The following is a 25,621-nucleotide window of genomic DNA, read 5'->3' on the forward strand; positions in this document are numbered from 1 at the left end:
AGCAAAGAAGACTTGCCCTGAATATGCGTGGCATCGCCTGATAGGTACATTCATTCACAGATGAGAAAAAAGGAAAGAGCTAGCATATCTCTCTGTTTCTAGATCAGAGCAACTATGCTGTACCACAGCCTTCCCACCATAATGAACTGAAAATTCTGAATTTGTGAGCCAAATACATCCTCTCTCCCTTCTCTTAGGTGTTTGGTCAGAACAGCAAGAAACACCAACAGTGCTCTCATAACCAGAGTATTGTATAAAGAAGGGAAGCATGTCTTTTGCTGTAATCTTCTACCTCCAGCTCTTGCCAGAAAACTTTCAATTCAGTTTGAAGCTAGACATAGACCACAGTGGTGTGAAGGAACTCAGGGTTAGGATAGTCTGGAGCCCAGGCAGCTGCTTTGAATGCTATCTTTTCAGAATCAAATAATTCCATATTAACAGGAACACATCTGTTGTTCAAAAAGGAGCCATACTTTAAGAACATTTCTTTGGGAAAAAGGTTATCTATGAAACCAGAAATACATGGTGGCAGGTGACAGGTGACAGGTGACAGGTGTGCTGGAGTCTTGGTGCTCTGTTCTGATAATCAAATAGGTTGGTGCCTTGGCATGAAAATTAGTGTTGCATGTCAACATGCATGAGCCATGGGGTACTTAGATATTTGGCTTAACATTGAAGCCGCTTTTGGGTCTGTCTTAGTTACTGTTCTATTGTTGTAAAAGAGATGCTTTGGCCAAGGCAACTGAAAAAAGAAAGCATTTAATGGGGGACTTGCTCACAGTTTCAGAGGGTAAGTTTATAATCTTCATGGCAGAGAACATGGTGGCAAGCAGGCAGATATGGAGCTGGAGTAGCAGCTGAGAGCTTACATCCTGGTCAGTAGGTAGCAGGCAGAAGGGGGTGGAATCCTTTCATATCATCCTGTGGTGATTTGAATGAGAATGTCTTCCCTCCCCCATAGCTTAATCCCTAGTCGGTGGAATAGTTTTTGGGAAGAACTCACTTTCCAGATCTGTAAACCCCAATAAACTCTCTTTTGTTTAAGATGCTTCTATCACGATGTCTCTTTTGAGATGTAGTACAAGTCAGGGGGTGTTGATAAAGATGCAAGGCTCCCAGAAAAGATTCTCAGGAAGTGCCTGTGGTCCTGTCTAGTGCCTGGTCATTGCCTGTTGTATTGTGCTTCCTGTTAGGAGGGATCAAAATTTCTGGTCTTTAAGCATGGTATGACCAAGAATTGAATCTCACTTTGTGTTTCTCAGGTGAGACTTTTCTAGACCATTAGGGACTCTGGTATATCTTAGAGCAGGGCAGCAGGATTGTTCTGCTTAAGATGGGGACCTTAGCAAGTCACTATAACCTACTAACACAACGGGAATCTTACATGCCTTCTTGAAATGCAGCCTTTGCCCTCCTTATAAAGTTTTTGACCTTCCTCAAGCAGCAGTGAGATGTCCTTTATGACCCTGTGAAGGGTGAATGGTCCAGGAACTTTCTAACTATGATCCCATGGCAAAGTGTGTTTTTTGAGGACCTGTTCGTTCACTGATTCATGAGGGTGAATGTCTTGCATGTACTCAGGGCTGGATGAAGATCATGTTGTTTCTACTTTTAACTCAGGGGGTGGGAAAGTCACCTGATTGATCTTGGCTATGGATGCTCAAGTAATCTTTGAGCTAGCAGACTGCATATAACCTGTAAGCTTTAAAATGACAATCCCCATTTTTGTCACCATTTCTAGATGTGGTAGCGAATCTTCTCTGTCCCCTGGGTTTGGAGTCACCAGTCTGTGAGTTTTCCAGAGATGTTTGACTGAAGGGGGAACATCCCTCTTGAATATAGGATGCACTATTCCAGGGGCTTGTGTTAAGAACCAAATCAAAAAGAGAAAAAGAAGAAAATCAGTTTCCTGATCTCCTCAGATGCAAGCAATCAGCCTCCCACCACCACACCTTCCACTCCATGATAGACTGTATCTCTTCAAACTATGAGCCAAAATAAAAACCTCCCTCCTTTATATTGCTTCTTGTCAGGTTAGAGGTTACTTAGCAACTGCCATTTTCTTGTCTGGATGTTCTGTGACTTTGGATTTGTTAAACTTTCTGATACTCAAAATTTTTTTTTTTGTCTGAAAACCAGGGAAAAAGATTTACCCCTCACCCTCCAATGTGACCAGTGGTGTTTGCATTGTGATCAAATGAGTTTAGACTTTTATCTGCATATATCAAGTGAGTTGTGTTTGCCCTACTTCACTTAAATACTGCAGGTAACACCTGGTTCTTGTGCCTAAGAATTCAGTCTCTAGTACAACGAGAAAGTATGTATGAAAGCACTCCGGAAATGCACAGGGCCACGAAAAATTAGCTATTATTAGCATGCATGGAGATAATAATACTTGTCCTACTTATAAACGCTGCCTGCCTATGCAGATAAAGCACGGCAAAGTGATTTGAAAATCTGAAAAGTACTGACGTAAGAACTTATTATTAGTATTATTATTGCCACCAGTGAGTGAGTGATAATTAAGTTCAGTAGGGGAAAACCTAGATTTTAATTACAAGCTGCATAGAATCTGGGAGTTTAAATACCAAACCTTGGACTCAGGTTGAACAGCACCAGGATGCCCACTTAACTTTTGATTCTGCAGGGGAGCTGCATCAACAATTAACAGTCTGTTAATACTTCTGCTATTTCAGAATATCTGATCGTGGAAACAGGGATTTCTTTGCAGCTTGTTGGCGACCCAGTGAAATGCATCCACCTGTGAGGTGGAATGTAGTATCTGATGGGCAGCCTGACAACAGCTCTAGCCTGAAAACAGGATTGCTCAGGTGGAAAAAGCAGGTGGGTTATGCCCTGCATGGTCCTCAACTCAGGTGGACCCTTCTCTGTATGTGGTGGTCTATGGAAACCATGGTATGGTGCTGAAACCTTGAAGCTGAAGGCAAGCAAAGAACTTAGAAACTATCCAGTTTAGAGCTCCTCTTTGTAGATATCGCAGCACCTAGATCTTTCTGTAACAATACACCATGGACTGATGGGAATGTCTGAACTTGAAAAATTCTCATGACACGTTGAGGATGCTTTTTGACTCTAGTGAACTTATAAGGGAGGAGATGTTCTTTACTCTGGCCTCAATTTTAATATTTTCCTTCATTAAAAAAATAGATTCAGTCTCCTTTTCTTTCATACCTCTGGTGTCTTCTCTCTTTGTCCTGCTATAACATGGTAGTACAATTTTTTATTTATTTTGTCAGTGTTGTATATGGAACCCAGAACTCCATCAGTGTTAGCAAGTCCTATGCCATTGGGCTACCCTCCCAGCTTAGTATTAATTTTATTAAGCAATATTAATATTCCTGCCAGGAAAGGTGTCACACAAATTGCTTATTCTTTTGAAATACACTTGTCACAATTTCATGAGTGAGTCAGTCTCTCCTGTTAGATGTTCACAGTCTGGGGCTCTGGAGTGGGGTTGCTCCACTGTAAAAACCCAGCCATATCTCTCCAGAGTCCACATCATGTGACTTGGGGAAGTTACACCCACACCCTGAATCTCACTTTTTCTTGCCTATAAATTGAGATTTTGTCATATTTGTTTTATGGAAAGTAAACATGAAAGAAACAAGCAATAGTGAGGGAGAAGGGACTAATGGAGAAGGTGGAGGTGTATCGATATGAACAAAAGTACAATGATGTTTATAAAATCTTACAATGAAACCTGTCATTTTTGTATGCTAACTGAAAAAAAGGAATAAATAAAAGAACATATTAAAATCATTCCATTGTATCTACTGTGAAGGCCATTTCTTCTGCCCCAGGGGCCTGAGGAAGATGCTGTCTGCAGGACTACAGCCATTCTCTTACACCTCTGTACTATATCATCCAAATTGTCTCAATACAGAAGAGCCCAAGGTTCTAGCACTACAGGTCATTGCATCATCCATGATGTCATTGATTCTAGCTACTGGTCCTTTCCCAGGAAGGCTGTGTCACAGGCCATGAACTGCCATTGCCTTTGACCCTTTGTAACTGCTTCTGGGCTCTGATGTAGCTCATTCTCTCACTTCCAAAGCTCACCCTCATGTTTCCTGGAAAGATGAGCAATTCTTCCATCAGGAAAACATGATGTGCTTCTCTGTGCATGCATCAAAGCACATTAGACTAAGAACGGTCAGGTGCAACCTGACTTGAGACTCTTCTGAGCACGTTTATAGTCACACTCACTATTATTTATTATTTGTATGAGTGTTTTGTAAACATTTATGTCTGTGTACCATGTGCATGCATGGTGTCAGAAAAGGCCAGAAGAGGGTGCCAGATCCCCCTGGAATTGGGAGGTACAGGTGGTTGTGAGCAGTCATGTGGGTTCTGGGAATTGAACCCAGGCCCTCTGCAAAAGCAATGAGAGCTCTTAACTGTGGAGCCATCCCTCCAGCCCAAACAGACTTATTGTCTTGGAACTCACAGAAGGAAGTGGCCACTATCTCCTTGACCTACTGTTTCCCTATAGCCTACTTACATGAGTTGAATCTCAAGGGTAAGACCACCTTGCATTGCTGCAGCTCCACAATAGTGTCTTGCAGCAGGTAGAAATTAACTACAGAATAGCTTCATGACTATTTCTTGAATCTGGTGCTCATCCTGTAATTAAAAGGAACTAATGATTCCCCTCACAGTTGGTATCAGAATCCCTCTGAGGGGATATTTCAGTTCCTTTCCTAGGAAAATACTTTCTAAATTCTCCTGGAGTAGAAATTAAACTTCCAGGGTTAGTGCCTACATTTCAGAAGAGAAAGATCATTTGAATAGCAGAGTAAAGTCTTTGGAACAGGAGGAAGGTGGGGAAGAATGAGTAGGAAAAGGACAAAGTCATGCTGAGTGTGATGGAGGTTCTATGCCCTTGGTGATGTAACCTCTACCCTGGTGTTTTGACTTCTCAAGTGCTCAGAGTTGACTAGTATGATGGCTTCTTGTGAGGATGTGGGAGAGATTGCTTTTTTGTGGATAAGTAGAAAAGTGCCCATCTCTGTGACACCCCAGAATCTTGAGGGATGAATGTGGGTAGGAAATAAACTCTGGACTTCTCCAAAACTGAGATCTGATGTAATGTGTGTGGAGTGTAGTAATTCAAGGAATTCAAGGAAATTAAGTTAATGAAAAGGGGTAGAAGGTCCCCAGCTGACCTCTGGTTTAGACTTGAGTGGAGCTTGGCAGGAACTCACACACTTAAAATGACATCCTGCCTGGACTTTTTGTTTCCTTAGAAAGGGATATGGCAGAATTTTCAAGGGGGAAACTGTTGATATCAGAAAGCCATTGGGGTCACTTCATGGAGGAATCTTTGCAAATTCCTATGTAACTCAGGCTCTAGACAAACTTAGGGCCTTGACTCTGGTTCTTCTCTACATGTTCTTGTTTCAATACATACAGGTGACAGCTTCTAGAAGCCATTGGGCATGTGGATAATATTGGCTCTATCTTGTGGAACATGGCTATTATTCTCACTGAACACCATTTCCTCCTTTTCCATTGAAAGCCCAGGAGGCAGGCTGGCAGATCCTGTAACCTGAGAAAGGGTTTGCTGGAACACAGATCTGTCTGTATTCAGCTTCTTACCCACCTCCTTGGGAAGGGGAGAAAACCAAGTGAAAAACCTGTGTGAGTCTCAAGAATGAACAGATGGGGGTTTCTGAGAAAGTTTCCACATAGTTGCTTGCAGAAGTATTCAGCTGCCTCCCCAGATTTGCTGCAGAGCAGCAGCTGTATAGCTGGCAGCAAGCATTTGTAGGGATGCAAGACTGCAAGATGGATCTCTTGCTCTCCCTCCCGCCCTCACCCCTCACCCGGTGTATATGTGTGTTTCAATTTGACTTACAACAGCTGTTCACATATTTGGTGTCTTTTAACATTTTCCCACTGGTTTTAAGCAGGGGAGGAGTTTCTTGACCTATAATATGATATACATTAAATTACCAGTAAAAATTTTAAATAAAAAATAAAAAATAAGTAATACTTGGGTTAACAGAGAGATCATGACTGCAATAATAGACTATTTAGAAAATAATCAACAGTGGGGATATCACACATCAAACTTACGCCAACCTTGTTCTCACGGGAAATGTCAGTACTCTGAATGCATTCAGAAATAAACAATAAAAGTGGAACAGAATTAAACTGAGAAACTCAAGAAGTCAGACAAAAGAATATCTACAGAAAGCAAGAAGAATATTTTTTCAAGCCATTATTTTTCCCTCCCTCCTAAATGAAACACGGTGCTCTTTAGTTGACATTTCTCCATAGCCTCCACCCCACACCTGCAGGTAATTCTCAGTCTGTATTCTGTGCTTTAGAGTCTGCAGGCAAGTAAGAACATGTGGCATTTGCCTTTCCATGCTAGTTTTATTTACTTATTTCTGTTGCTTTGATAAGCACTGTGACACCAGAAGCAACTTGGGGAAGAGGAAGGCTTATTTTTAATGTATACATCTAAGGTCACAGTTCATCACTGAACACAGGCAGGCAGGAGGTCAAGCAGGGACTAAAGCAGACAGCATGGAAAACTCTGCTCACTTCTTGATATATATATGTATATATATATGTATCATGGACACCTGCCCTAAGAACAGTTTCACTCACAGTGAAACTACATCAATAGCTAATCAAGACAATTCTCATAGACATGGTCACAGGCCAATTAGATCTGGGCAACAACTCAGTTAAGGTTTTCTCTCTCCTAATGACTCTAGGTTGTGTCCAGTTGACTATAAAAACTAATATTTAGCAATAATGACCTCAAGGTTAATGCATGGGGTAGATGAAAGAGTGTCCTCTTTAAAGAAGCTGAAGACAATTTGTGGGAGTCAGTTCTCTCCTTCCATTTTGTGGGTCATAGGGGATTGAACTCAAGTCATCAGGCTTGGTGCAAGTGCCTTTACCCACTGAACCATTGTGCTGGTCTTTTAAACTCAGCAATCATCAAAAGAAACATAGATGAAACTTGACCATGACTCTAGTTCTACTTTCTAGCTTTTCTACTTTCTCTCACTTCTCTGTAAACTCCCTGTTACTGTCTCTTGAACATGGGTAATCTTTGCTTTTGATCGTTCATCTGCTTGGTACATGTCTGCCCAGCTTACATGTTTCTTCATTTCCTTTTCAATTTAGCTCAGTTTTGACCATCTTAGAATGTTTTATTTAAAATAGAAAACTCCACTGAACTTACCCATGATAGCAACACACAATTTCTTTTTTGTAAAAGAATATTTTAATTTATTCTTTGACAATTTCATAGATGTATATAGTGTATCTTGATCAGATCTATCCCCAAGACACCCAACCACCTATTCCAGAACACTCTCAACATACCCTCTGATGTTTATGTCCCCTTTATAACATTGTGAGTTCAGTTTGTGCTGTCCCCAATCCAAAAGGATTGGAACCATCAACCTGAGCATGGCCACATCCCCAAAGGAAAATCACTCCTCCTCTCCTAATAGTCATCAACTGCTAATAGCTCTTCAACTGGGGATGGAGCCTGGAGTACTTACCCAATTCATGCTAGATGTTCACTAACTTAATCTTGTAGAGGGTTTGAGCAGGTAACCACAGCTGCTGGGGGTTTATGTGTGAAATGGTCATGATATGCTCAGAACTGACAATATGTTCATTCATCTAAACAACAGCAGTCGGTTCCTTCCTATGGAAGGGCCTATGATTTTTCCAGCCACACACTTTTGACCAGGTTTATCTTATAAGGCAAGAATTTCCTCCTCTGGAACAGGCTTCAAATCCAGTCAGAAAGTAGTTGATTACCTCCATAACAGCCAGGCCACCATTGCTATTGTACCAATGGGCACATTGCCACCTGGTGGGTTGATACAGTTATGGTCTACAGGGTCCACCATCAGATAAAATTATCGATAACTCCCTCCCCTAGAAGTTTGCATAGCACCTTCAAGTACCCTGAAACTAGCCGTCAGAGAGGAAGTTTTCAGTTTCAGTTCAGCTTTTATCTATGCTCTTCAAGCAAATTGAATCTTTAGCTCTCTGGGGCCCCCATAATGAATAATGCAATGGGAAGTATCCTATGCCTAGCACTGATATTTTCGTTTAGTAATCCATGTTTTCTGGGGAAAATATTGTCTACTCAAGGTACCTCTGTTCAAGTGACTTTTAAAAATCAACTCATAGCTGGGTGGTGACGGTGCACGCCTTTAATCCCAGCACTTGGGAGGTAGAGACAGCCTGATATTTGTCAGTTCGAGACCAGCCTGGTCTACAAGAGCTAGTTCTAGGACAGTTTCCAAAGCCACAGAGAAACCCTGTCTTGAAAAACAAAAACAAAAACAAAAAGCAAAAACAAACAAAACTCAGCTCATGAAGTAGTGGGTTTCTAGAAGGACTTTTTGCATATCCTTGCCCCCGTGCCAACTTGAACTGTTATCACCAGTTTCCTCCCTTCTACTTTAATATCACTTGGATTCTACTATCTTCTCCCCACTACAACTTTTTTATTGGTATTCCTTATTCACACGTCATGGATCTGGGGATGGAGCTAGTGCTCTATTGTGTGCTTTGGGAGACAATACTTGAACCATAGTGGTGAAAGTCAATACCAGCAGACTGACTTTCAGGGCATTAGGCATATCTTTACTTCTCACTCTTCTATTTTCCTACACAGTATAGCAACTGTCATTCATAGTATGTTTCAAGGTTTTCAAAGTCTCCAAAACTCTCTTTACAGAGCTCAGCTCCTGCTGGTTAGTTGCTTCCCATATTTGCCTCTCTTTGCCTATATTTCTTCCTCTTTGATCATTTCTACTCTAAAACAGTTTAGAATGTATGTCTGCTCATGTTTTACCTCTCTAGTGTGTTCTGTTTAGATTGATTTGACCTTGACATTAGTAGTACACAACAATTGGCATATGTGTTGCCTTTATGAAGTCACCATTCTTCAATCTACATCTCCTTCTCTAGAAAATGGGGGCAGGGGACCATATGTACATTTCAAGGCCATTGTAGGGATCAGATAGCAAACATCTGCTTTACCTACCTGACATGGGAGATGCTCCTAAGACATGAGTTGATTCTGAGTTGGGAAGCACATGTTAACTTTCCTCTTACTTGCAACACTGAGCTTGATGCTCACCTTGAAGAAGAAATTGGTAAAAGGTTAAATACTTAGCAACAGAAATGGTTACATTCTGATTATATGACACAATAAACAATAACAACAACAAAACCAGCCAAACAAGAAAATATACACAGTCATGCCTCTTGTGCATGACTTCCAGCCCAGCATTTCCATGTGTCACCTTGGATCATAGGATATACTGTGATGAATAAAGAAGTTGTCTAACATAGAGGTCTGGGTTCTAGTTCCAACTATCCTTAACTGTATCTTCCTTAAATGTATCTCCATTTAAAGTACTTTCTATGCTACTTATTTACTTATTTACTTTCCCCTATGACAGTTCATTGATCTAAATTCCTTTTTTAAATTTTTTTGCTCCAATATCTAGCTTTATTCATTTCTATTAAACATAAATACCCTGGAATGGCCAAGGAGCATGCAATGCAAATAAAGATTATCTATCTATCTATCTATCTATCTATCTATCTATCTATCTATCTATCCATTTATCTATCATCATCATCACCATATATCATTTATCTTATTTATCATCTGCTTATTATGTGTCATCTGTAACCTCCCAACAGAGCCATAGGCTGGTGACCAGGCATTTAGCATAAGGGCCTTTAAGGACATTCAAGGTCTACACTGTAGCACTAGTCCTCCATCTATCTATCCATCTGTCTATCAATCTAAACTTTTATTCAACCCCCACATTTCATACTACCTGCTACAATCTATCATTTTCTTTGTCTTTTGCCTGTCTTTGAGTCCATGCTGGAATAGAAACTATGGCTTTCATCCAAGAAAATGTCATTCAACTTGTTCTCAGCCAAGTGGCATTCTAAATTTGGATTCCACAAGGTTTTGAGAATGTCTTTCAACCTGTGGGTAATTAACTGAACTCCATCCAAACCTTCCTGCTCGAAGACTTGGCTATTATTAATTGTAGCTCCTGTTCACTGCTGGTCAGTCACCTGGCTGCTTTCATTTTGTCTGAAAAATGACTTTGTATAAATTCCCTGGATGGTTTAACAACAGCTGCATGGCAGAGGGTCGTTGATGATGGGTGAACTAAGTCAGGCTGCTAACTTTCCTCTTGGCTTTCCCTGGGCCAGGGCCCCAGGATCCTGACTTTGCAGAAACCCTAATACAGTTCTGAAGACCAGCTTTTGTTAACAGTTGCTTATGTTACAGTCTAAGGCTCAGAGGCCTGCTGAGAATGCTGAGCTAGAATGCAGAGATGGGTGTGGCCAAGGACACAGTGGAGACAAGAGAGCTGATTCCATATCCCACATTTCTCATCACAGAGGTAGCTTTGACTTGAGACTTGATTTTAGTACACCCCAAACTCATTTAGGTCTCTGTGTTGGAGACTTACTAAAGCTTTTATTTCATTCTTGGCTTAAAGAGAAATAAAGGGAGTATGTTCTTTTCAAAGAGCAAACAACAAAACAGGTTTTTCAAGGGCTGGGTTTTCAGCCTGAAGTTTCCCACACTATGAAAGGCCTTGGCAAGGCCAGCTAGTAGCTGTTTAAGGTGAAAAAGGTAAAAAAAAAAAAATGCAATGAATCGGTGACTTACTGTAGTCCAGGACAGTAAATAAATTAATTTCATGTGATACTCGTCCTGCATGATAAACTAGCTCTCGTGTTAGCTGATTTTGCTTAGCTTCAGGCTGATAGAAGTGTTCTGAGCATATATATATATATATATATATATATATATATATATATATATATGTATATGTATATGCATGTGTGTGTGTGTATATATATATATATATATATATATATATATGGCAGGCTGGACTAACGTTTACAAGGTCAGACACTGTAAGTGCATTTCTAGCCATCTTCCACTTGCACAGGTTTCATTTGTTGTAATGTCTTCAGAGCTTATGCACTTGAGCAGAGCTGTGTCCTTTAACTGTCATCATTCACTGGATGCCTACTCTCTGCTAGGTAGTTTGCTGTGGAGACAAAGGAATGAAGTAAATTCCTCACTCACAAAGAGCATACAGGATAGCAGAAGGAAATTCAAACTGCTGCCAGAATCCTCATTCAGATCACCATGCTTGATTTTGTTGAGAATGATGTAGTCTATAGTGGAAGAAAACACGAGCCTAAAAGTATTTCACATTTTTGTATGATCCTATGCACCCATTTTAAAGATGAAAGAGTCTCATTTTAGACATGAGGTGACATGCCCAAGGTCCAATAGCTATATGGGAAGCATAGTGGGGTGAGGATATTCAATGTTTTGCATCCTCAGGAAGGGACCTGAACACTTTCAATGGGTACTGACTGTTAGAAAGGGTCTCGATAGCTCTTTGTTCAGGACTAGTTCAAGGCTAACTGGGCCTTCAGACTATAGTTTGTATGTTTCTTGTTCTCTTTCATTGACTGCTGGTGTTCTGATGGAACCTGGGTCTTTCTACATGGGTGCTAGGAATAGAACTTGGGTCTACTGAGAAGACCAGAACATGCTTAACCCTATGAGCCATCTCTTTAGTTCACAGAATTTATTTTTATTTTGATGTGTAAACGTTAAATATAGGTTTAGAAATCTTATTACTTCCTATATCCCCTCCATCCCCACTCCTTTCTGCATATAATTGTTCCATTAATTAATTAATTTATATAAATTAACTTTAAAATTAGCATATTAAAGTAATGGGTTTTATTATGGCATTTTCATATTCCCCCCCTTTCTTTAGAGAAAGGTGTCTTACTGTGACACTGACTTGCTGTGTAGAGAAGGCTAGCATCAGGCTCATGGATTCACTTGCCTTTGCCTCCCAAGTGCCAGGATTGAAGACTTGTGCTACCCTGCCCAGAAGTCATTGTATTTGGCTCTAATTTGTCCTCCATTACTGCCCTTGGCTTGCCTCCTTGTCTCCTCTTCTGTTTTCATATCATAGACATTCCATTGTCCTCTCTTTCCCCCTTTCCTTAAGACAATTATCTCCTATCTTATTATCAGTTTTCTTATTTCATGGCCTACATATACATACACACATATCTACATATATGTACGCATTTAAATCTAGATCCAACATCTAAGAGAAAGTATGGAATCTGTCCCTTGGGACAGGTTATCTCACCTGTATACTGAGTATTTTGGTACTAGAGGTTGAGAGTATGGTCTCACCATGTATGCATATTAGTCTTAAGGCAATAACCTGAACACTTCAATGTAGACTGAAGTTTCTGTCCTGCTTGGTTCCATAGCAATTTAGCCCCAAATAAACATACAGAGGCTTATATTAATTATAAACTCTTTGACTGATGGCTTAGGCTTCTTACTGATTAGCTCTCTCTTTATTATTAACCCATTTCTATTAACCTATGTATTTCCACATGGCTTACCAGAGAATGCCTAGGTGTCCTACCTTCCCATTAGCTACATGGTGTCTCTCTGGCAACTCACTCTTTCCGTTCCTCTTCCCAGCATTCTCCCAGTCTGGTAGCCCCACCTATATTTCCTGCCTGGCTACATCCTCTCTGTCCGTTGGCCAAAACAGCTTTATTCACCAACCAATAAGAGAAACATGTATTCACAGCATATAGAAAGACATCCTGCATCACTTCAGTGTGAAACTTGCACAGGAAAAGTGACCTTTGCCTTCTCTCATGACCACAGCCACACTTTGCTGAGTTTCCCTGGTTCCTAGTTTACCCTTTGCCTCCCTCCCCTGGATTCCCTTTGAACTGAGGGATGGTCCAGATTGGAGACCAAAGGTGTCTGATTACTTTGTTGATCCTTAGTGCTTAGAGGTTCAAATGAGAGTACCATGTTCCTTGTGCCCTGGATGGTCCCATCCTAAAGCCAGCTTTGACCTTTCCTCAAATTCAGCTTTCTATTTCCTTGCAATTTCAGGTCTTGTCAAGGAAACTAGGTGAGAAAAATGCTAGCTAACAGTTCTTTCCAAGAGAGTTTTTGATACATTGATAGTTCAGTATGGTGGCATAGAGAATGGAAGGCACTGCACACTCTCTTTTAACGAGGTGTGGCTTCCAAAGAGGCCAGACATTGCATTTGGCTATAAACTTAATAAGTGGCAGAATTCACCAGTAGGAATATTTTGAAAGGCAGTTAAGCTTGTGCCAAAGAGTTGGGCTCAGAAGAACCTTTGGGAAACTCATCTAGAGACTCAGAAAAGTTGATTGAAGGAGGTAAATTTTAAAATTCAGAATCTGATTGCTTAATGGAGCAGTCTTTCTCTAATTCCTCTTTGCCCCAACTGGATGAGGTATCGCAAATTTAATTTGTTTTCTCTTAGTATCAAATTTATCAATGAGGCAATAAAACACAGATCCTTGCCAGACTTTGAGCACCAAACCAGTCAAGGTGCCAAAGCCTACAAGAGTAGTTTCCTTAAGGGACAGGGGAGAAGGGTCAGGGTGACTGAGTTAGGAAGGGGCTGTGTTCCTGAGATGGAAAATGCCACATGAGAAATGGCCCCTTTCTCAAGGGACTTTTGGAGAGGGAATCATAATCAGAGGCTTTGGAGCAGACTCCCTGGAAAACCACTTATTGCTGTAGCAGCATGGTTTGGCTTTGGAGTTCCAATTAGTTCTGCTCCATCCAAACAACGGGGTCATGTCCCCACCAGGGTGCTGGACATTCAATATACCTTGTAGAGGCAAAGGCAGCTATTAGTACAAGTCTCCCTTTGTGTCCTTTGTATAGAATCCACATCCTTTAGCAGTGTATTTGGAGGCCTGCCAGAGCCCCATATGGGTGTATCAAAAATGTCTTATCTTGTCCAACTGTGAATCAGCTAGCACTGGATTGTAGGCTAATAGGGTCTTGTAACAAGGCAACGTTTTCCCAGAATGAAAGCCAAAAAGGGAATGAGGGAGTGGGAGACAGAGAGAGGAGAGAAGAAGGGAGACAGAGTCAGGGATGCACAGAAAGACAAAGATTTTCTCACAACACTGAATGAAGATCTGTATTATCACTTTCAACATTTTCTTCCTCCACAAATGCAGTATTGCTTGGAGGTTTTTGAGCACACAGCCTAGGGAAAGAGCTCACCTTGTTTCAGGCTCCCTCATCCTGAGCCTGCAGATGAGAACGGTATAGTGGTAACACCCATCATCCTGGGGTTAGATAGATGAACAATGGTTAAGAGCATTTGCTGTCTCGGGGGAATATGTCTAGGGCAATAAAGAGCATATTTTAATAAAAAGAGTGAGTTTCTAGAATGTGATATCTAATAAGTAGAGTGAAAACTCCATTTTGAAATATTTTTTTTTCTCAACATAGTGTTTGCATTGCAGTACGTTTGATAAAAGCCCATACCGGTTTGTGGTTTGAAAAGGAAGTATTTTAACAGCCTTTTTAGAGAAAGGTTAGTCTCCTTTGAAACATCTCCAAAGCTCAGCAATGTAGTTCTGAATGATTAGCACAATAGGAATACTAAATCACATCAGTAAAGTTTTGTACACCACAAAATTGAAGTTTACTTGGCCTATTTGATTCATGCAAGATTTTGTAACTTTCCTCCAGTGACTCTTTGAGCTATATTAGTTAACTGAGCGATGAGCACCTTTCAATGACTGGTTGGTTTTATTAAGAACAACACATAAGAAAAGTCATTCCTAACAAATATTGGTGGTATTTCCCTTTAAGTAGCAGGTCAAATTCTTTGGTTTTCAGAAAATGTTTTCCAAATAAACAGATCTAAAATCTCATAGTATTCTGGCAGGTATTTGTTTATTTTTTTTTAATAATGTAAAAATGTCACAGTTTTTAAGTTGACTCTAGTGCATAGCTAAACAACACTAATATACCAACGCTTCTTGAGTTGACTTTGAGCCTCTGGCTGCAGCAGGCAGATGTGCTTCCAAGTCCCTATTTTGCAACACCTGATACTAAAGTGTTGTGAGCTTCAGAGGTCAACACATAAGGACTTTGCCACTTTCTCCAAGAATCTTCTCCAGATAAAATGGGCATCTTTCATCGTTGCAAGCCTCCGGTATTTAATGTGACCCACTGGCAGAGTTCAGTGTTACATCTTTGATGCCTGCTACGTAAATAATGATTTCAATCAGCAGTGTGGATGTGAACATAATTGGTCTAGGATAAAACACGAGATGTTTAAAAGTTGTCCAACTTTTCAAACAGTTCAGTCCTACTTATGTTTGCTGCCAAACATTTGTAGAAATCATTTCCTTTGATCCTCAAGTGGTGGATGGTGACTTGATTGTAAACAATAGTGTGATTCTACAGAGGTGATGCTAACTCAGTTTTCATGTTTGCAGATCAATCGTTACTTTTAGGAACTAGCAGGGTCATGTAACTAGCTTCTTAATCCAGCAAATGTCAACTGTGAAGTCTTGGTAATTTCTTTAACTATCCAGTCAATCATTGGATCTCAGAATGACACCACAGCCTCACTGATACCTTGGCACTATTCCATAATGTCTGTCCCACTGCATAAGACAGCATTCCATAGTGTTCCACATGAAACTGTCTTTATATTTAAGGGGGAAGAGAAAGGGAGCAGGTTTCTGTACCATTGGACTTAGCTTCTCTGAGTAGGAGAACAAAATAGAATTTAAAGACAAAATTACTACTCAGAAACCAGGTTGTATTTAGCTGCAGAGTATCTAACATGTCCTTGAAAGTCAACACTCCATTATAAAAGCCTGCTGGCCTGAATCAAGTCCACTGAAATACGGAAACATGTGATAACTATGGGTTAGCGCGAGGCCATTTCATGCTAAAAGGGGAAAAAGACCACAAAAAGCATTTGAAACACTTCCTTTACAGCTCCTGAAATGGCACATGTCTAGTTCCTGTCTTTTTCAAACTCTCTTAGATAATAGGCACACACATTTCTCAATCACTGTTCTTTTATCCAATTGCTGATTCTTGTTTCCTACTTGTCTACCTCATACCTCATCACTTGAGGGCTCAGCTTTAGACATTTATATACTACTTCTCTAAAGCTCATACAACACTGGGGAAGAAGGCTAGGAGAATGTAGGAGCCACATGATGGGGAGAAGGGCTGGATAATAACATCTAAACCAGACACAACTGTGATGTAGAGCATGGTAGCACTGGATCCATAGAGGTCAGGTCTCCTGACATGTAGGCAAGGAGAAAAAGGGACTCATGAGACCAGCCACACATTGCTGATATGCTGGCAACCAACAGATTCTGGGAGACATGGAGGCATGGCGCCAAGTTCTTTACCCACTAAATCCACCAGGGCACATGGTCCTAAATAAACTCTGTGAGACACTTCAAAACCCAAATTTGTAAGTAGGGAAAAGAAATATGAAAGGAGGAGGAGAGGGCATTGATAAGGGTAGGGGAGATATAGGAAGGGTTGGCAGGGTGGAAGGGACCAAGAGACATTAGTTTAGATGTGTGAAAAAGTGAAGGAACAGAATTTACTAAAAAAACAAAACAAAACAAGAATACCATAAATAATAAAACCTGCAGCGCTCAGCCTGTTAGAAATGCCCTGCTGGTGTGTGTTCCTGTGATAGCCAGCGTGGCAGCCTTAGTCACAGCGGGCTGTTGGGTTTTGGAAATGCAGCAGGCACAGCTAATGAGTTGAGTATACTCCTGAAGCTCAAATAGTGGCACATGGCTGGTGTGCACTCTACACTCTACTTGTTAGAGAAATCTTTCCAGATGCTTCTTTCATCTGTGCCCCAGAATCACTTGGGTTTAATAGCTCATCTTTCCTCTATAGAAGTTATTCATGACATTTTCTTAGTTTGATGAAATGGTGTTTGCCCTTTAAGTTGCCACTTCATGACCATGATAAATTTTCCTGGCCTACAGCAGCAAATTGCCCTGTACTACATAGTCTTGTAGGATACAGTTCCTGCCATGTTCTATTTATGTAGCTGATATGTTGGTCTCTCCCTTCCAATAATGAATTCATATGTCATTGCATTTACAGTATCTTACATTTTTTATTAATTAATTTTTTCACATTCCAATCCCAGTTCCATTTCTCCCCTCTCCTCCTGCTCTCCCCTCCTTACCACCATCATGCTACCTCCCATCTGCTTCTCAGAGAGGCTAAAGCCTTGCCTAAGATGTCAAAATAAGTCTGTCCCATCACCTCTTGAGGCAGGACCAACATGCCCTCCCCCTATGTCTAGGCTGAGCAAGGTATTTCTATAGAGAATTGGCTCCACAAAGTCAGTGTATGCATTATAGTTAGATCTTGGTCCCACAGCAGCTTCATATGCTGCCTAAGCCACACCATTGTCACGTGTATTCAGGGGTCCTAGTTCAATTTTATGGCCAGTTACTCAGTTGACAGTGTGGAGTCAGTCATCTCTTACTAGCTCTGGTCAGCTAATTCTGTGGATTTCCTCATCATGGTCTTGATTCCTTTGTTCATATTATCACTCCTCCCTCACTTTGATTGTATTCCAGAAGGTTTGCCCAATGGTTAGTTATAGATCTCTGCATCTGCTTCCACCTGTTTCTGGAAAAGGGGTTGTGGATTGTAGGCTGGTTACACCTTGCTTTATATCTGGTATTCATTTATGAGTTAGTACACACTATCACACTATGTTTGTCTTTCTGGATCTGGGTTACCTCACTGAGGATTTTTTTTTAAGTTCTGTTTATTTGTCTGAAAGTTTAAAGATGTCATTGTTTATTACCACTGAGTGTACCACATTTTCTTTATCCATTCTTCAATTGAGGGACATCTAGGTTGTTTCCAAGATCTAGGTATTATGAATAATGCTGCTATGAGCACAGTTGAGCAAACGTCCTTGTGGTGTGAGTGTGCCTCTTTTGGCTATATGCCCAAAAGTGGTATTTCAGGGTTTTGAGGTAGATTGATTCCTAGTTTTCTGAGAAATTGACATATTGATTTTCACAGTGACTGTACAAGTTTGAACTCCCACTAGCAATGGAAGAGTGTTCCCCTTACTCCACATCCTCTCCAGCATAAGCTGCCATCAGTGTTTTTGATCTTAGCTATTATGACAGGTGTAGGATGGTATTTCAGAGTTGCTTTGATTTGCATTTCCCTGATGACTATGGGTGTTGAGCATTTTCTTAAGTGTGTTTTGGCCATTTGAGATTGTTCTGTTGAAAATTCTCTGTTTAGGTCTGTATCCCACTTTTTAATTAGATTATTTGGTAGTTTGGGGTCTAGTTTCTTGAGGATTTTTTTTTTTGTATATTTGGAGATTAGACCTCTATCAGATGTGGGGTTGGTGAAGACCTTTTCCCATTCTGTAGGCTGCTGTTTTGTCTTATTGATCATGTGATCATGTCCTTTGCTTTACAGAAGTTTCTCAGTTTCAGGAGGTCCTCTTTATTAATCATTTCTCTCAGTGCCTGTGCTATTGGTGTTATATTTAGGAAGTGGTCCCCTGTTCTAATGCGTTCAAGGATACTTCCCACTTTCTTTTCTATGTGGTTCAGTGTGGATGGATTTATGTTGAGGTCTTTGATCCATTTGGACTTGAGTTTTGTGCATGGTGATAGATATGGATCTATTTGCATTCTTCTACATGTCAGTATCCAGTTATACCAGCACCATTTGCTGAAGATGCTTTCTTTTTTCCATTTTATATTTTTAACTTCTTTGTCAAAAATCAGATGTTCATAGGAGTGTGGGTTAATATCAGGGTCTTTGATTCAACTCCCTTGGTTCACCTGCCTATTTTTATGCAAATACCAAGCTGTTTTCATTACTATAGCTCTATAATGGAGATTAAAGTCAGGGATGGTGATACCTCCCAAAGTCCTTTTATTGTACAGGGCTGTTCTGGCTATCTTTGTTTTCTTTTTCCATATGAAATTTGGTATTGTTATTTTGAGGCTGATGAAGAATTGTGCTGGGATTTTGATGGGTAATGCATTAAATTTGTAGACTGCATTTGGTATGATTGCCAGTTTTAGTATGTTAATACTACCCATCCAAGAGCATGTGAGATCTTTCCATTTTCTGATATCCTCTTTAATTTAATTAGTTGAAGACTTAAAGTTCTTGTCATACACATCTTCCACTTGTTTGGTTAGAGTTACCTCAAGATATTTTATGTTGTTTGTGGTTATTGTGAAGGGTGATGTCTCTGATTTCTTTCTCAGCCCATTTTTCATCTATATATAGGAGGGCTACTGATTTTTGCACCAATCTTGTATCCTGCTACATCATTGAAGGTGTTTATCAGATGTAGGAGTTCCCTGGGAGAATTTTGGGGGTCACTTATATATATTATCATATCATCTGCAAATAACAAAAGTTAGACTTCTTTCTTTCCAATTTGTATCCCCTTGATCTCTGTTTGTTGCCTTATTGCTCTAGCAATCTACATTTAAGCTAATTAAACTTCAATGAAAGTAAAAATTCATCAGTTTCAAGTGTCAGGTCTGGAATTCAATGGCCATGTATGTCTAGTGGCTACCAGATTGGATAGTACAGATGTAGCATATTTCTATCATTGTAGAGTTTAATTGTATATTAACTATATAATAACAGAGAATGATAATTATCATGTCACTTAGATGGTCAATGTTTAGGGGTAACTAGATCCTTATTCTACCAAGCTATACTGCGTGAAAAGGACAGAGTCCTTGGGCACAATTTCCTGCTAGCAGTGAATGGTAGAACAAAAAAACCAGTTGATAATTTACAACAACAGGATGTTGAAAAAACAGGACCCATCAGAGGCCAACCTGGAGTTGCAAGCCAAATAAACCTTCTCTCCCTGAAGCTGCTTTATGTCAGGATAGTTTATCACACCTGAAGTGAAAGCAGGGAAGTCATACAGACATTCAGGAGAAACAAACAGGGCTGTTCACAGCTGAGACAGGGAAACATATACAAATAGGTACACCATATGATAATGCTGGTGCTATGAACAAGAAGCAAGGTTCGATGGGGTTGGGAACAATGATTCCTTCTACTCTGTTGTCCTGGCCACATTCTTCCCAATATGAAAGCACACTTTGCTGAGCAGAACACAAGCAAAATGATGATGTATGTCAAGTAGGGGAATAGATGTTTCTTCACAAATGTGCTTTTTGCTTCCTCTAATCTGAGCCTGACTCTTCATTACAGACCGTTGTTACATCGCTAAATCCCCATCTCTTGACAAATCCCATCTGTGGGTACTTGGGCACTAGTGTGGTGGACATCTGGATACTTGCTTACTTTCAGCTGCTTTGGAACCGGATATATATATATATATATATATATATATATATATATATATATAAATATATATAATGTTCCTCTTTTATACATTACTAATTATTTTTATTCTTGGATGTGTATATGTGTGATAAGCATGCTTGTGTATGGTGTGTGTGTGCATGCACTTGTATAAGTGTGTGGGATTCTGAAGTTTACATTGTCCTTGATCACTCTCCATTTTAGTAATTGAAGCAGGAGCCTCTTGTTGAACCCAGAACCCACCAATGAGTCTAGCTAGCCAGCTTTCCCTGGGGTTGGCGGTCCTTGTCTCTATCTCCCAAATGCTGAAATTGTAGACAGTTGCTATGCCTTCTTTACTTTTTGTAGGTTTTGGGATCTGAATTCTACTCTCGGTGCTTTCATAGCAAGCACCTTATCCACTGAGCCATCTCCTTGGTTCTATTTATTTTTGTATGTGATATATGTGTGCATATATGACCATGTGTGACCATACACTGTCATGCATGTGCATATGCATACCCATTTGGAGGTCAGAGGTCAACATTGTGTGTCATCCTCTACTTCTCTCCACCATATGTTTTGAGACATGGTCTTTTACTGAATTTGGTCTTCACTGACTGGCTAGCCCAGTTCTGGGTATGTATCTGTGTCCATCCTATTCCCAGTGGTAGAATCGCAAATACATACTTTTTATCTGGGTGGGCTGAGGATCCGTTCTCAGCAATCACCACAGAGCCAGCTTCCTATCCTCTAGAATTTTGAAAGGAAAACAAACAAACAAAAAAAAACCCCACTAAAAATGATCACCCCACCCAATATGGCATGTTAAATATGGCATGAATGTTTTAGACACTGAGTGCTGGGCCAGTGCATAGGAAGAAGGAATGTTTTACAGCTGTTAGGGTCCAGCTGTTGTGATTAATCAACATAAAGATGCCTCAGGGGGAAGGTATCAGATCTGGTTTAGGAGGCCCTTAGTATTAAGTCATTCTAGGAACCTGACTCTCCCCCCCCCCCACACCCTTTCACTTTCTTTCTTAGCCCACAGTTGGCAAGGGGATCCTACTTTGATTCAGAGACCAGCAGCTTGACGCACCGCCCTTTCTCCTCTCTGACTGTGCATTGGGTCTTCTAGGAAGCTGGAGAAATTCTCGAAGGTCACAGAAAAGCCATTATTGTGTTTAGTTTTTGTATGTGACCAAAGATTCCCTTATCAGTTGTGTGTTTAGGCAAAAACTAGTTTCTCATAACGTGCCGGTAACTTGTGGGCATTCAGAGAAGGATCTGACTTTCACAGTGGTAACATGGTAGACCTAGAGACAAACCCACAAAATGTGCATGTACCTAGAAGACTGACTCACACTCAAGCTAGTTGCCATTGAGCCTTGAGAAACTCATCTTGGTTATCAATATGCATGTGCCTACCCGTTCATTCACAACTCTGCATCTTGTTAGGTGGCCCTGGATTTCACCTATCTCCCCAGCTTTCGAGAGTATGGACGATGCACACTGCTACTATTAGGCTAGAAGGGATGAACAAGACCTGGAATTTTGGAGCATGTATTCTTCTCACATGCTAACCAACCCTGGCTCTAAAACTGTATCTGGTTCTCAAGCCTTTGTTTCTGTTTGTTCTAGGACAGCTCAGAGCAGAAGGCCGGCTGACATTGCCTTGTGCATTTTTAATGAGTTCTTCAGAATCTGTTTTATTATTTGAGCTTCTGGCACCAAGTTCCTCTAAGCACAGCGGAGAGATCTGTAACTCATTATACCTGTAATTCTTTATGGTTTTAAGGTAACATTATAAAAGGGTTTATTAGGAATGGCTGACTTTGTATTAAATATGCAGCTAGCTTAGCAAAGAGAGCTATACATGTAAGTACAAGCAATGTAATGCGGTTCTGCTATCTCATGCACGAGAAAAAGGAACCTGAAGTGTGATAAAGAAAACAGGTATGACCCAGCCTTGTATGCATCCTCTTCATTCTTTCTTAGGTTCTGATGAAGCTTCTTTTTCTTTTTGTAGCACCTATCATAGATATTCTGGGTCTTATTCAAGTATACCTGAGGATGTTAGGACTTAAAAATTATTTTAAATTATGTGTATGGGGGCATGGTCTTTGTGGGTGAGTGCAGTGTCTACATAGGCCAGAAGAGGGTGCTGAATTTTCTGAAGCTCGAAGTTAGAGGTGGTTGTAAGTCACCCATGAGGGTGCTAGGAACCAAACTCTAGTCCTTCGAAAGAGCAGTATGTGTTCTATGTCCCTGTGTTATCTCTATCCCTATTGATTGAAATTCTTATTTAAAAGACTTCTTGATATGCAGTTCAACTTTCATGCTTAAGGTGCAGAGATAATTAAAAGTATAGCTTTGAAATCAGACCATGTGGGTTTGAGTTTGTGTCTGCATTGTACAACATCCATGACCTTGGACATTTGAATCTCCTCATATCTTCATCCCAGAAACAGATATAAGAATACCAGGGTACCAGGGAGGAGTAGATTGAGACAGCTATGTGCTTACATTCTGCATGACGTCAATGTGAGTTAACTCTTACTGGCAGTCAAGCTAATGCTCAGTACTTTGCTCTGCAGGTACAATCCTGGCCCAGGGCTGTCCAATCTTTCCCCAGTCTTATCCAATATCTGCTACAGGGCCAGTGACAAAGGAAAGACTTTTCTTATTTGTTCTGCACTCTGTGACATCTCAGTGGGAGAGCTTTCTTGTCCTTGCTTTTGGTAGAAAGAAGATATTCTATGGATTAAGTAAGAGATGAAAGATAGTCCTTTCTTTTTAGCCTCTCCCCCAACACTCCATGCACTTGTAGTATGGCTTTCTTTACCAAGTTGCACCATCACTTGAATGGTGGGGCCTGAGGGACTTAGTTTCCTTGTTGCTTCACATTGCATGCAGGGAGTGTATGTGGGCTATGTTTGTTCTGCCACAATGACTCATTTGTAAGATTTAACAATTTCTTCATAGCTGCTTCCTCCAGTTTGATACTTTCCGTCCTATAGGGAGGATGCTCATAAGACTCAGGAAGTCAACGAAATGTACAAGGTTCAGGAAGCTGGGGATGTTACAAGAGTCATCCCACAGATCCCTAATGTAAAAGCAAGAAGTGGACAGTGAGGGAAGGAGACCTTGGTGGAGTTGACTGTGGGTTGTGCAGGGAGTTCCAAGATGCAGTGTTCACGGGTCACAGCCCATGCTGGGTTTTTCAGTGAGACAGCTGGCTTTCGTCATCCATGCTCTTGTGAGTAGCTGCAACAATTCATTGATTCAGGACTAGATTTGGGTGGAGTTTTCCCACTCTGGTCTGCATCCATAGGTACTTCGTTCGCAAGAAGGCTGATTTCCCTCAGTCAGCTGTGCGAGTTGAGATCAGAAAGAGTTAACAGATGGTCTGTGGTTCCCTCAGCAAAGCTGCTGACTTCCTTACAGTGAAATAATAAAGCTCCAAATTGGAGTTTGCTACTGTGATACTAATACCACCCCAGGCTATTAGAGGATTAGATGAGCACAAAGCTTTATGAGGCAGCACCGTGGCACTGGAGGGTGATTCAGCATGTCTGGGGCTGTGAGGGTGGCTGTTAATTGGAACTGGAGAGAAGGAGCCCTGGTTTGGTAGATGGGTTTTAAATGGGAGGATTGCCTGTTCTCTCAGAGAGTCCTGCTCTGCTCACTCTGCATGGGATGCTTTGCCTTGTTGTCCCCATCTTAAAATTTCATGCCAGCATGGGTAAGACAGCTGACTACAACCTTTGCTCTCCCCTTCCCTACCCCAGTTGCCCATGGATTTTCTGGAACCATGCTATACTTCAGGTTATTTCTTTCTGCAGCCAGTGTTGTTCTGGGCTTTATTCTTTCTCGACCTGAGCAATGACAGAAGGCATTTTCATGTTCCAGAACAATAAAGTACAGTGGGTGTTTTTTGAGGTACCTAGTGAGATGGAGGGAGAGAAAAATGTGGTAGCTGGAGATCTGGGCTCAAGGCTCAAGGGCTGCCTATAGCCTAGCTATGTCCTTTGTAAAGTAAGAACTACAATATTTTATGGGGACTCTGGGAAAATAAGTCTTAACCTCCCAACATTAATTTTAAAATTTCATTATTACTATTGGTTTGAGTGTGTGCATGGTGTGTGTGAGTGTGTATGTGTGTGGTGTAAGTATGTGAGTGTGTGTGTGGTGTGTGAGTTTGTGTGAGTGTGAGTTTGTGTGAGTGTGTGTGGTGAGTGTGTGTGGTGTGTGTGTGAGTGTATGTGTGGTGTGTGAGTGTATGGTGTGTGAGTATGGTGTGTGTGAGAGTCTGTGTGTGTGAGAAAGAGAGAGTGTGTGAGTGTGTGTGTGTGATTCATGGAGCATGTGTGGAGTTGGTTCTTTCTTTTCTCCTTTATGTGGATTTCAGTATTGCACACAGGTTTGAGCTGCAAGACCCTTTACCTGCTGAACTACCCTCCTGGCCATCCCTTCAATATTTCTGTAACTCAAGGGTCACAACTTCCATGAAGCTTTTCAGTAAAAAAGAAAAGAAGAAAGCCAGACCTTTTTATCATTCCCATCAGGTTCACAGAGGCTCTTCCTCCATCAAGGTTGTCAGCAGGAAATCTCTCTCTGTGAGACCACTTCATGTATGCCAGGTTTAGTAGATGAAGGAGCAGACAGCACAGCAGTGTGACCTTGGGGACTTCAATATGATCTCAGGGAAAGTAACTCCATTGCTTTGAGAGTTGATATCTCCAGGTTTAAAAGTCATAACTGGTATACAGGGTTACCATGGAGACTAGGGTGATAATGCCTGAACGATGCTCTCTGCAGAGCCTTGCTCACTACAGGGAGCCTGAACACATGGCTTCTTGCCTTCTACCCATTACTTTTAACAACTTTAAATTATTATTATTATTTGTGTGTATGTATTTGTGGTGTATGTATGTGCTTGCCTGCAGGTGCATAAAAAGGGCAGAGGACAACTCTCTCTCCTCTGCAATGTGGGTCCTGTGGACAAACTCAGGTCGTTAGGTTTGGCAGTAAGCATCTTTACCTGCTGAGCCATCTTGTTGCTCCCCTATCTCTTCAGTTTTGTTCTCCTTCTCCCATTCTTCTTAACGGGTCCTGAAAAGAAGGGTTTACAAAATGGCCTTTGCTAATGGCACAAACTGATCGTATTTCCTCTCACCAAAAACTCACATTAGCCCAACAAACCACCTGGCCCTTTGGCTTCTACTTCTGCCAGAATTTTAGATGTTCCTCTCCCTGACATTAAGGATTTCACACAGGTATTTTTGGGGGGAGAATATTTCCTTTTAAAAGAAGATTTCTTTT

This window comes from Phodopus roborovskii, unplaced genomic scaffold, assembly GCF_943737965.1.
Source record: "Phodopus roborovskii unplaced genomic scaffold, PHOROB, whole genome shotgun sequence".
NCBI lineage: Eukaryota > Metazoa > Chordata > Mammalia > Rodentia > Cricetidae > Phodopus > Phodopus roborovskii.